This window comes from Gigantopelta aegis, chromosome 6 (genome assembly GCF_016097555.1).
Source record: "Gigantopelta aegis isolate Gae_Host chromosome 6, Gae_host_genome, whole genome shotgun sequence".
NCBI lineage: Eukaryota > Metazoa > Mollusca > Gastropoda > Neomphalida > Peltospiridae > Gigantopelta > Gigantopelta aegis.
The window spans coordinates 6,868,094-6,882,732 of NC_054704.1; the positions used below are offsets into that span (position 1 = coordinate 6,868,094).

The 14,639-nt window shown below is 35.0% G+C and overlaps 1 protein-coding gene across 8 annotated transcripts in view; it reads right to left on the bottom strand.

Annotated features, from left to right (window-relative positions):
• The window catches only part of LOC121375923 (microtubule-actin cross-linking factor 1, isoforms 1/2/3/5-like), a 208,270-nt gene that overhangs the window by 160,673 nt on the left and 32,958 nt on the right, over positions 1-14,639 (bottom strand). The gene's annotated exons all lie outside the window — the stretch shown is intronic.

Below are 14,639 nucleotides of genomic sequence, written 5' to 3' on the forward strand. Positions count from 1 at the left end.
ACAAATTATTTTTAAAATGCACATGCATGGATGGTGTAAAAACAAATTATTGTCAAGCTTAAAATAAATTTGAATTTAAAAATCTATGAATATAATTATGTTGATTGAATATCATCTGCGAACAAACTGGCAGTTAAAAAGAACACTGATCAACAGAAAATGACAAAAACTAAAGTATGTAATCTGTGAAATATACCAGCAAGCACAAAAAATGACAATAGCTGATGAAATTTGAAGGTTGTTAGCTTATTTTTACCAACTTAGTTTCAGCCTGTACTCAATACTATACTCAATATATATAATATTAATTGATATACATATTAAGAAAAGGGTAAAGTAAATGTTTCTTTAACATGATCAAATCTCATAATAGTTTTCATAATATTTTTTAATAAAGATTGAATAATGTTGTTTCAGTTACTGTGTATTTTAGACATTTTAGTTTTCAAAAATTTTATAACTGCATTTTTGGGGCTCAAGTAATTTTTAAAAACTGCTGCCCCACACCTTAATTTCGACCCCTGAACATCTTATGTTTTGACATTTTCAAAAAATGTGTATATGGTAACTGTATTGTACAGAATCAAATGTATGAAGATAAAATTGAGATACTCAGTCAGTGTAGACTTTTTCTTTCAGGATTTGCAGAGTTAAACAATCATGTAGTTTACAAGCAACAACAAACATGCACAATACATTTTAAAGTAAGACTTGTTTTTTCAATAGTCTAATAAAACACGTTTGATGTAGTTTGACATCTAAACTAGGAAATCATATAAAACGACCACTGAACAATGAAAGAAAAATATATTTTCCACTCTTAACAAATGAACCAGATGCAGATGAAACTAATGTTCAAACATTAGATGACTCATACAGGGAAACAGGGAAATGCTGGGTTCACACGCTTTATTTATAAATCATGAACACATTCTATTGTCAGGCAATCTCAATGCTACTGTAGGTAAGTGAAGTATAATTCAGTCTCACTGTACTAACAGGTGGTAGGTGTAACCTGAATGGTGTGGGTGCACATGAACTAGTGTACAAGAATACAAGCAATCAAATATATTAGATAAAAGGATCTATTTGTTATATTCAAAATTTAAAACATTTCATACTCAAAAGTTAACTAAACATATTTTGGACAAGGGCACCTTGATATTACTTTGATTAGAAATGACTTTTTTTTTTTTATAAACTCAATTTCAAAGGAGAAAAAAAAAAAGGGGGGGGGGGGGGGAGAGAAATGCAGATGACAGTATTTTTTACATCAAACCCACCAAGCATCAAATAATTACAGAGCATTCTACCTCCCATATAACTGTTATCAATTTAGGATTGCCGTATTTAGAAAACTTCTGGTATGCATTAATATCATGGGTTTAAACTAACATTTTCATGCTGGAAAGTAGTTAAAATTAACATGCAATATCATAAAATAAATTAGTTAACATTACAGACATTACCCCCACCCATCCCCTAACATAAATACAATAAAACAAATAATGAATTATCAAATTATTAAAAATGTGTTTATGTAACCTTTCCCAATAAGACTGCATTTTAATTTTGTACACATAATTTAACCCAAGACAAGCTTTGACAAGCTCACTGACAGAGACTCGTAAATAAGCGTTAAAACCACATGTACCTGTCTACATTCTGTCAACAATCCGGCCACTGTCAGGGACTGTCACTCTACTCGTATCAGAAACAAACATTCCTCACACTATGTCACCATGTTATCAAGTTTAGTATCTCTTGCATTTTGTCCTGTACACTGATGAGGTTTTTAGTGTGGTAATGTTTCATTTTCATCTATATATATATATATCTTTTATTTTCTAATAATAGTTTTAAACATTTTAATATATGATGATACATTTTATTTTCTAAGTCAATTATTAATCTACTATATTTTATTTTATTCGGTTTTACATGGAAACCAGTTTTATAGAAATTTATAACATCTGTATTAAATTCATTTGAAGATTTTAATTTATTTTTTAAAATGTTATTATTTATTTATTTATTTATTTATTATTATTCAGATTTTTGGGGGGTTTTTCAAATGAAATCTAAAATGAACATACCTGTTGTCTTCATTTATTAGTATTTTATTTATTTATTAGAAAAAAATAACTATTATTTGCATTTACATAACAAAAATATTTATTTTATTTTATTAAAAAGTGTATGCATTTATAATCAAGTGTACTATTTTTTTAATTATAATTAATAATAACACACTATGTGGTTAATGTTAACAATCCTAATGGTGATCAACAAGATGCACACAATTTGACAAAACACCATGCAGACTACCTTTTTAAAATACACACACTTCACAAACCACAAGACAACAAATACAACTAAACTGAACATCTTTTGACAACATCAAAGGCAAAGGTTATAAAGCTGTAAAAAATTAAATGAAGTTTCACACACTCCTAATATCAATGATAGTGTACGTAGTGTCATGCCAAAATACAATAGAGGAAGGGACACAACTCTGGCATGCCTAACAAACCTGGGAGAACCTCCAGTGCTGCATGTAATCAACAGGCAAAGGATACCACTGTTAGAAGAGAAAAATCACCGATAGTTATTGTGGTCTGTGTTGCTTACTGCCCAACCCCAACTGCTCAACTGATGGTCATAAATATTGCTCCAATTACCAAACGATATTACCAGTATTACAAAATTATTTAACATTTTCTGTACTGATCAGAAGTAACAGTTGTGTAAATTCTTGTCATCAGCTGGTGGTGTGTGTAATGGCTATTTGTGTTAAACAACTGTCAACAATAAACCACTGAAATTAGAATAGAAATAACTCTACTGTATTTTTAGATTTACAGATTTAGATGAGTGCTTTTACTGTCGCAAATGCGAGGTAACGAGTCGCTAATAAAATTAAATATGCAACAGTAAAAGCACAGAAATATGTCATCACAGGCTTCTGAAAATTGCGAGAACGATCATTTCGCTTGTGCGAATCTCATTTTATGTAAAAAAACAAACAAATTTGGCACTAAATTTGGATCACCATTTACATGGATATATAGAGGTTATTACCAGAGTGTTTTTCGGTATTGTCAATATCATATATTAGGAATAAAAGTTGTAATATGTGAGCCTCTGGCGAGCATAATACATTATTTTTATTCCTAATATATGATATCGACGATACCGAAATACACGAGAATAATAATCTCTTTATCATATAAGCTCAAGCTTAATACAACGTGTTTTTGTAAACTGTACACGCAACTTTAATTCCAGTCTGCCATTACTAGATATTCAAATGACGTAAGAATATGTGGCGCAGTGTATTTTTGAATGGAAATGACGTCAAACTCGAATGACGTCATTTTGGATGTCCTTACATCAAAATAAAGTTATGCCTCACCTTTTTTGTTTTCTGAATGCTGGACAGCTTTCAGTGTCAAATTGCCATTGAAATGTTTTTATTTGATGACTATGAATACATACGTCAATCATGGAGTGTCACCCAAGTACGTTTGCTTAAATGTCAATAAACCTAGTGCCGAGACCTCGACTAATTTACATCTAATTTGCAAAGTTATCAAATTCTTAAAGTATGTGATCTGAAAAATATCCCATACTTAGATTGCACTGAAAATGTAAGATATTATATGATAAAATGGGTAACGCAAAAAGGATATGGGTTACCTGGATCTATTTTTGCGTAACCGATAAATGGGTCACTGAGATTTTCAATTCCCAAAGGCCTGCATCAAATCAGAAAACAAGTCCTGAGAAATGTGTTAAGCTAGAATTATGCCGATGATATTCTCCTGTTGGTATTACATTGACAACTTTCTACCATTAGTATTACATTGACTCGTAGCTTCTCGTGAAGTAGATGACATTTCAAATATTGACATAAATGTCATGTATCGTTCTTGTAAACGTTGTTAAAGATTAAGGAATAAATTCAGTGACCACGTCGTACAGACTGTGCACACAATCTCAACACTGTGTGGACAGAGGATGACAAAGTAGAAAACAGCCAAACCGTAGGTGAACAAACAACGTTGGCTAATTCACTTGACGACAGTACCAGACTTCACTAGGGACTCTTGATTATGGTCAAAAGCAAACACAGAGTTGTAGTCATGGGCAAACATTGAGGTACACAGACAAACTATTAGAAAATAATGTACACATCACTGTCCTCGGGTGTACACACGGACATACCTAAACATCCATCAAATGTATTTCTATAAAATACATTCACTTACTGCCCAACAGCTTGTTGTTTATATAATTTAGTTTTCAGGAAATGTCTACATTATATGGTGTATTATTACAGCTTGCTAGTGAGTACTGGAACACTTCTCCCTACTACAGTCTGGCCACTTCAAGCCACATAATCCTATCATGTACGTCATAACCTTGCAACATACTCCCACTTCACAGCTCCACTGGCTTGTTGACAGCATCTAAGAACTTTTACTACTCCACATTATTAAAACATTTTGGCTACTGAATATAACCAGAATACCTGTGTTCACTCCTCTGCTTTAAACCCTGTGTTCACAACACTGTGTTATAAATCATGGTCAACTCTATACCCTTAACCTTTGGGTCCACTCCAGTTTTAAATCCAGTGTTCACAAATCATAATACATATGTCTACTTGATTTCATTAAAGTCTGTGTCTACTCCACAGCCTAAAACCCTATGTCTGCTCCACAACTGTAAACCATGTGTCTTAAACTCTGTGTCTACTCCACAGCCTTAAACGTTGCGTCTACCCCACAGCCTTTAACCCTGTGTCTACTCCACAGCCTTAAATTGTATCTATTCCATAACTGTAAACCCTGTTTGTCTACTCTACAGCTTTAAACTCTGTGTCTACTCCACAGCCTTTATTTAACCCTGTTTGTCTACTCCACAGCCTTAAAACCAGGGCTGTAGATCTAACTAATCTGGGCACAATGGAGACTTTTGTCTTTTCTGAATGCAGGAAAGTCGTCTTAGTTCAGTACTGTCATTAACAGCTGCTGTTAAGTTGTTAATATTCAGAAATCCATTTCAAGTTATTTTAATCTAATTAAACTTAACATTTCAGTAGGATTGGAAGTCAAATATTTTGAGGTTAGCATGTTTTTACTTAACTTGGACATGATTATTTTGGGCACAACACAGGGAACATTTTGTTCAGTATTGCATCAAAGAAAGAAAGAAATGTTTTATTTAACGATGCACTCAACACATTTTATTTACGGTTATATGGCGTCAGACATATGGTTAAGGACCACACAGATTTTGAGAGGAAACCCGCTGTTGCCACATAGACTACTCTTTTACGACAGGCAGCAAGGGATCTTTTATTTGCGCTTCCCACAGGCAGGATAGCACAAACCATGGCCTTTGTTAAACCAGTTATGGATCACTGGTTGGTGCAAGTGGTTTACACCTATCCATTGAGCCTTGCGGAGCACTCACTCAGGGTTTGGAGTCGGTATCTGGATTAAAAATCCCATGCCTCGACTGGGATCCAAACCCAATACCTACCAGCCTGTAGACCGATGGCAGTATTGCATCATGTTTTGCTACACAAATTTCAGAGATTGCTACACAATTTTGAAATATTAAACAGCAGTTGCTAATCAATTTTCAATGGACTAAAAATATTGCTAATCAAGATTTTGAAAACAAAATGTTCGTTGCAATGTTTATCGCCTTGACTTTGATGGCATTTTGTAAACCCTGTGTCTACTCCACAGCCTTAAACTCGGTCTACTTCCAAAAAAAAACAACAAAAAAACCTGAAGCAGGATGGATGCATGCAGATGATCTGGCGACATGCCTAATTTGGCTGATAATCTGTGATGTTTTGCCAGCACAGATGAATGCCAGTGAGTTGTATCTGATGAACACCACTGTGCGCTATCTCTCCTGTATGAAATTCAAGTTTCTTATCACTCTGGCACTTGACCCAGTGCTACCAGCACCGGTATATTACCTAATGTAACTAGCAACACTAAAATGCAACCTATTTATTATCCAACAGTACGGTTTTTTTTTAAAACAACTATAATAATAATAAATACTTGTATTTAAAAAAACACAAAAAAACACACCCCAATACAAACAATACTCTCTACTTAGTAAGGAAAGCTGTCAAATGGAAAACGTAAGTTCAAATCTCACTATAGTATAATGTTTGATTTGAATATGTATTACTGCATGCCAAACGAGCCGTTGTGGTTGGCCAACAGGCAAAAATGTCTATTAAATAATCTTCTAACATTTCTACTGCTGAGACTGATGTATAGACTTTCATCTATCATTAACCACACGTTTGCTTTACAAAATGGTAATAAAAGTTCGGCCATGGCACAGTTTATCAACATTTTTGGCATGTAGCTGTACAACCCGTGAAGCGAGCCACCCGACATCTACAATCAATGCAATAAGCAATCCTCAGCAATAAGACCGCTCCCCCATGAACTGGTTTCTATAATAATCCACGATTTGTGACTAATACCTCTTTTCATAGGGACCGATCCGGGTCACCTGTAAACACTGTACTCTATACAACCAGCAAGTGCTCTCAAAGTTGTCACAAGTACAGTTCAATGTATATCACCTGCTGTTCAAAATGTACTTCAAAATTAATTCGGAAGAAATTTTCTTTAACACTAACAACAGCATTCATTTAACGGCACACAAATTGAAAGGCAGGGAATGACAGCTGTAATGGTTATTTAATTCTGCCATCATTCATCATGTATTTGAATATTGTCTTCAATATGGTTTAATAAAGGTACCAGAGTCGACAGCGGTTACCAGGAAATAGAGTACTGCTCAACAACTATGTAAGAAATCAAGTTACGTATAACTGTACCAAGAACATGTATTTGTCAACAACTATACAACAAATCAAGTTAGGTAGACTGTACTAAGAACATGTATTTGTCAACAACTATACAACAAATCAAGTTAGGTAGACTGTACTAAGAAAATGGACAGGACCACTTGGTGTGTCTTCTGGATTATTTCCCATTTTTACTTATGCTTCAAACTAGTACATTAAAACCCAGGGTGTGTCTTGTTTTGTCTGTAGGAGAGTGCATTTCCTACTAATGGAACAGGTAGTGTACATATATGTGTTAGCAGTGAGTTTTGTCAACACCATACTACATAAAGTAAAGTTTGTTTTATTTAATGACACCACTAGATCACATTGATTTAATAATCATCAGCTGTTGGATGTCAAACATTTGGTCATTCTGACATGTAGTCTTTGAGGAAACATGCTACATTTTTTTCTTTAACATCAATGGAGTTTTATATCCGCTTTCCCATACAGCATTATACCACAGCCTTTCCTTGTATGTCACTGGTTGTAACGGGAACCTGTGACATAAATACTGTATATTAACTCTTAATAGTTAATAAACAATGAGGGCAGTTCAACTCAATAATATAGTACTTAATTGCCCGAGGATCAATCATCTTTGGTGGATCTGCCAAATCTTTCACCATGGAAAAACTGCTCCACAAATAGTTTATCACATGCCACATGGTTGGTGATGTCTTGTCTGTGAGAAAGTGATTTAAAAAAGATCTCTTGCTGCTATTTAGTAGGAGTAGCCTACATGTATATGAAAGCAACACTTTGTCCTCTCACTGTCTACACCTAGTGTTAAAAAAAGAAACAAATGCTTTATTTAACGACGCACTCAACACATTTTATTTACGGTTATATGGCGTCAGACATATGGTTATAAGGACCACACAGATATTGAGAGGAAACCCGCTGTCGCCACTTCTTTTCGATTAGCAACAAGGGATCTTTTATATGCACCATCCCACAGACAGGGTGGTACATACCACGGCCTTTGATATACCAGTCGTGGTGCACTGGCTGGAACGAGAAATAGCCCAATGGGCCCACCGACGGGGATCGATCCCACACTGACCGCGCATCGAGCAAGCGCTGTACCACTGGGCTACGTCCCGCCCGACACCTAGTGTTAAGCACCAAATAGCCTTAATTTAGATGGTGCTGCTCACGATGCTATTTAACAGTATTTTCTATTAAACTATGTGCCAAGCTTTTATTATGGAAAGATTCATTTTAAAAATGTAGTTAAAATTCACAGCAATGGCATACTTAAAGTAGCAGCCCAATGTTTAATACCATACAACACATAAACCTGGTTTTATTTATCAATCCCATTAATGGGCAACATAATCTCTTTGGTATCCAACAAGTATTAAAATCAATGAGATTAAACTTTATGGCCTCTAGACATTGAACTACAGGCATGTTCAACAATTTGTCTATTACATTCATTACTTACTCAAACTTTGTGTTGTAGATAGCAATAAAGCATACAAATACAATATTACTTTAAATACAGATAACAATAGAGCATTAATATAATTAATATACCTTAAATAGTTAATAAATAATCTGATGATAACAGTTTAGTGCAATCTTGTCTTTGAAGAAAACCTTAATGTCTGGGGGGCAACTGAATTCGGGGCAATTTTAATGAGTCAGGCCATGCTTAAACAGGGTGTTCTTGTAACATGACACACTGGTTTAATAATATATTGGCTAGTAAAGAAAGAAAGAAAAACCTTCTTCTCTTTATATTATAGGATGAAAGGAAGAGAAAAGAAAAAAGAATTAATAATGCCTGAAAAAATGAGTCACAGTAATTTTTATGAGTCGATCAGGTTTCAACAATTTTATTTATGTTGGCCTCAGGTCTCAGGAAAACATTTGAGATTGAAAGATTGGCCTAGCACAGGTATAACTTACAAATGAGTTGTGCCATTCACTCCTCCCAACAGAACTGGCCAGACTGAGGTTGTGAGTATTTTATCTCTGCTAAAATATGATAGATTGGTGTTGTGAAATTATATACCAAACAAGCATTCTGTCAAAAATGTGTAAATTTTCATGAAAGTCAAACTTGATCTGTAACAGTACATGGTAAAGCTATACACAAAGTTTCAGCTCAATATCTCGAGTTATTGTAAAACATTGTTTAAAAATCCAAAAAACTACATGTGGGACAGACAGATGGACAGACAGACAGACAGACAGACAGACCGAAGGATGGAGATGAAACCTATAGTCCCTTCTGGTTGAACCAGTAGGAAACTAATCAGCACACATATGTCCTTGTGAAATACAACAAAAACAGAGTGAAGATAAGCAATACAGATCATTTTCACCTGGCTAGTACCAACGGTCAACAGAAACCTGTCAATCAAACACTATCCGACCAATCAGTGTCAATCAGAGACACCTTCCAACAACTCGGCAAGCTGTTTCAAATTTCTCTATTGGTGTTTGGGAGGTGATGCCCAGGTTTTTTCTGGTTCACTGGAACAAAACTGGAGAGGAGTCGATTACAACAAATCTCTTCCCTACAAAGATCTGTGTGATAAGTTTGCTCAAAATAACACATTAGTTATATTAACATCCACAGTACTAGGTCACACAGTAGCATGATAACTTTTTTAAATATGTATATAAGCAAACTGGTTCCTGTTAACATCTAGTACTGGTAGTAGATTTGTTAAAGGCTTAGCATGTATCAATTCTATTATTTGTCAAAGGCATAGCACTGTACAGACTGGTGACCATCCATATTGGTGGACTTTGTACACTGGTTCCTCTAAATATTGATGGGATTTGTTAAAAGCCTAGCAGACTGGTGACCATCCACATTAGTGGAATTTGTACACTGGTTCCTTTAAATATTGATGGGATTTGTTAAAAGCCTTGCAGACTCGTACTCTCCCACATTGATGGAATCTGTTAAATTTAAGTGCCTGTATTGTAAGGATGGTATTTGTTACAGGTCTGGTAGACTGGAATCTGTTCAATCTGGTAAGAATTCAACAGAGCAAGTAAACTGATATTTGTTCATATATCCATGAGATTTGTTAAAGGCCTAATAGACTGGTTCCTGTCTATGAAAATGAAATAAATGGATTTGCTAAAGACCTAGTCAACTGATATCTGTGTCTGAATGTGAAAAGTAAGGGTTTTTTTTAAAGGCTGGTACCGTATTACCTGGAAGAACGATTGTGAAAGCCTGGTTGACCAAAGAGTTTATTGATCAAATTCCTGAGAACCTGATTATAGTAGCCTGTGATATGGTACCTGTCCAGTGTGACAGATGCATCTTCTAAAGCACTTACAACCACGGAAATGACTGGAGTCCCCCTGAATGATTCACCTGATAAGAACATGTTGGCCAACAATGTATTATATTGATCTGTGGAAGATGCCACCCAGTGATGACTGCTGGTGCCTCCATCACTATGCAATCATATCTCAGGTTACATGTAGCATTTTGTTAATGTTAGCGGCCTGAGAGATGTCTCTGGACAGTGTACATTGTTGTAGCTCACCAGAGCATTAAAAATATCCAGTACTTCTATAAAATGTCCCAGTGGGAAACATACACTAGTGTATTATTTGCTTGTGTTAGAAAAATGCAAAGAAGGGATAACAAAATGTAACTACAACACAAGTGGCTATATAAATATTTCGCAGAATAAAAAAATAAATTAAAAATCTGTTGGACATTATTTCTTCACATAACTTTTAATTGACCAGTATGTTTTAAAGACTGATATATTAACTAAATATATTGGTGCCAGCCTTTGAATAAAGGGTACACAAACCAAAAATACACATGTCACTTCATTAGTGTATCAAGGAAAAGGAGGAGCATGTTTTATTTCACAATGCACTCAACACATTTTTAGTTAAAAGGTGTCGTTCATATGGTTAAGGACCATACAGATGAGAGGAAACCTGTTGCCACCGTGACATGGGCTACTCTAGTAGATTAGCAGCAACAGATCTTTTATATGCACCATCCAGGATAGTACATACCATGGAGTTGAGGATCACTGGTTGGTAATAAATATAGCCCAATATATGGGACCACATACGATGATCAATCCTAGATAAATCTCTCATCAGTTGAGCTATATCTTATCCACAATAACACACAAAGATCCAAGGAATTCAGTGTTGTAACAGTGTACTGTATTCTAATGCTAAGAGACAATGCTTGATGAACTTTTATCACAATCATCAGTTGCAACCTACATGTATTCTCCACAACTGATATATCAAAGGTTTTGGTATGTGCTGTCTTGTTTGTTGAAAAAATGCATACAAAAGATCCCTCTTAGCTAATCAATAATGTTCAGCCAATGTGGCAGACACAGACTTCCCATCTCAATCTGTAGACCAAATGTTTCAATTACATATTAGACAATCAATATCAGCTGCTGAAGTGTCATCACACAAACATGACTTTCTCTCCCAGCTGGCCACCTCCAATATATGTATTAATTACAGGCTTGTATGTTAATGGGGAGTCAGGGAAACACACTAATATGTATTAAATAGTCTGGTATATTGCTGGTGAGAAAACTTGACACTGGGTCAGGGAGACCTGCTACTATATCTGGTATTTCTAGATGGCCACCTCCAGTACTTGTATTAAATACAGTGTGGTATATTGCTGGTGAGAAAAGTTAACACTGGGTCAGGCAGACATGCTAATATCCCCGCTGGCCACTTCCAATACAATGTATTAAATAGTCTAGTGTATTTAATATTGGTGAGTAAACTTAACACTGGGTGAATCAGATATGCTAATATCCCTGGTATTTCTAGCTGGCCACCTGCAATACTTGTATTAAATACAGTGTGATATATATTACTGGTGAGAAAACATGACACTGGGTCAGACAGACATGCTAATATTGCTTGTATCTCAACTGGCCACCTCTAACATAACATATGTATTAAATAGTCTGGTGTATTATTGGTGAGAAAACTTAACACTGGGTCAGGCAGACATGCATATATTGCTGGTATTTCCAGCTGGCACAGGCGATACAAAGTTTTGTGTTATTGATGAGGAAAACCAAGTGGAATGTTGAAACTGTGCCACAAGGTTGTCTGGAATGTAGGAACACTTTGACAATAATGAGACAGATCCACCCAGTGTAATAGCTCTAACCCAGTGAGTCACACAGTGCAACCAACGGCAACCGCACAATATCATATTATACAGCAAAAATGCAATATCACATTATCTTACATCAGTCACCCAGACTGCACTCATTAATTGTATTATTCAGCTACTATGCAATAATGCAGAGGTCGGGTGGGGTGTGTGGCAAGGTTATATCTAAAATATTAGGAATTTACTTCCCTTTGATAATTCCATAACTGATCTATCTTTCCATCTAATTCCATAATAAAAATAATGGACAACTGGTGTCAACGCCCTATCAGCCCGAAAATAGTTGGAGCGTATATAATAAATACAAAACATATCATAAGTGCCCCATCTTGTTGATTATGGTTTTGAAATTGGACACAGTATTTCATGCACTTTGACATATTTCTGCCAAGTCTCCCTATCCACCTTAGTGTTGGCAATCAATTGGAATGTAATCACTGATCAGCTATAGGTTATAATCCATTTGCATGAACCAATGATCTTTTGATTTCACAAAATTTTAATTATAAGTAAATGAACTCAAAAAGGATTTTGATAATTAGAACCATGAACCTAGTGTCGTGTTAATCAGGACAGACTACAAATCACTCATTTTACCTTTAATATCTATTCAGTATTGGTTTTCTTTACATACATAACCACATACCTGTCCCCCACATATCTATAGCAACAGAGCCACACCGATAAATGTTTCATTAAAATCAATCACGGGAACAACGTAACAAGTTTATATTACCTATTTCTGTAAACTGTTTTTTAACACAATAAATTTAGTAATAACTCTAGCAGTTTATTCTGTTATACACTTCACTATGAAAGGCTAACACAAGTCTGACCTATCTAATGAGAGCTACACTGTGGGAAATACTGTCTACATGTATGTAGAGTGTGTTAAATGGCCAACTATATGTAATATCATAAATTATTACACAGGGCTGGTAGAGATACTCGTGGGATATTTTCTGTAAACCACAATGTGAGTTATGCCTTTACAGGGCTAGAACGTAACAACAGCACTGACAGCAATTGCAATCATTGATATAAATTGCCATAGGTAAACAGCATCACCAACTTTTGTGCCATCAGTTAAGTTCTTCAACAATGCCAAAATTTAACATGTGCACATTTGAAATATGTCTATATATAGCAAAATAAGCTTTCAGTCATGTTTATTTGCTGCAAATGTCACTTTAAAAAAAATTGCCATAGGCAGGCTCAAAATTGCTGTCGGTGGACTGTTTCAACCATGGCAATTCTTTTTAAAATTGCTGTAGGAGACAAATTCTTAATTTCGAGCCGTGCTTTAGAGAGGTCATGACATCTGATCAGCCGACCGATGATGTAATATCTTATCACTGTAGAATGTCATGCAAAAAGTGAGCACAGGTTTGCCAGCTAACTACGCCCTATATATTTAATAAGGATAATAACCTTAGAAATGTGTTATTTCTATTTAAGTTTATGAATATCTTTGGACCAAACAATCTCAAATTAAAAAAATAGTTTAAAAAACCCAATCTACTGCTGAAAGGGTTAATACCACTGGTAATCTTCTCAGATGATGATTCATTCATTCATTCATTCATTCATTCATTCATTCATTCATTCATTCATTCATGCATTCATACATTCATTCAATTCAACCTATTTTCGTGCTTACATCCAGTTAAGGTTCAAGCATGCTGTCCTGGACACATACCTGAGCTATCTGGGCTGTCTGTTCATGACAGTGGGTTTGTGGTTAATGGTTAGTCGTTAGTGAGAAAAAAAGAGGCTGCAAACCCAGTACCTACCAGCCTTACGTCTGATGGCTTAATCACGACATCACCAAGGCCGGATGATGAATAGTTTCTACTGATTTATAGGAACAGAACCCGATTATGTGGATCAGTGTTATACAAGAGGATTAATATATATATATATATATATATATATATATATATATATATATATATATATATATATATATATATATATATATATATACACAAGTGTAACGTTGGTAACTGCTTGAATAAACCTGACAAAGTAACAATGAAATCATCTACTGAAAGCCATTTAACACTAACACCTTTTACTTTTACTAATAAACTGTCAGAGCCACTCTGTTGTTAAAGAGATAAAAACAGCATGGAAACATGTTTTGTCTTTTCCTACTTGTCAGCTGCCTGACCTTGAAAAGTGTGCAACATTAAACTCTTATTTATCAAAATCAAAATGGCACATTTATGTCCTGACTTTGCCGCACCAGTATTGTATAGAGCAGTAAATAGCACCTGAGTTTGTGTTCAGGTACATGTATGTCATAATATTCAGCACACTGCAGCCAAATTTATGACTGTACAAATAGAGAGCTTAGTCTTTTAGTGCATATTATACAGACATACACATTAACACTACTGTCAATGTTGTAACGAAATTTATGCCTAACAATTGTTGTAAATAATGCACTTGTATTTCTACATTAAGTGGGTTGTAAATTTCAGACATCATACATTAATGACAGGTTTTTATGGTACCTTAGTATAAATCCAAAAAATATTTCACAGTTAAAATGAACAAACTAGACATATGTAG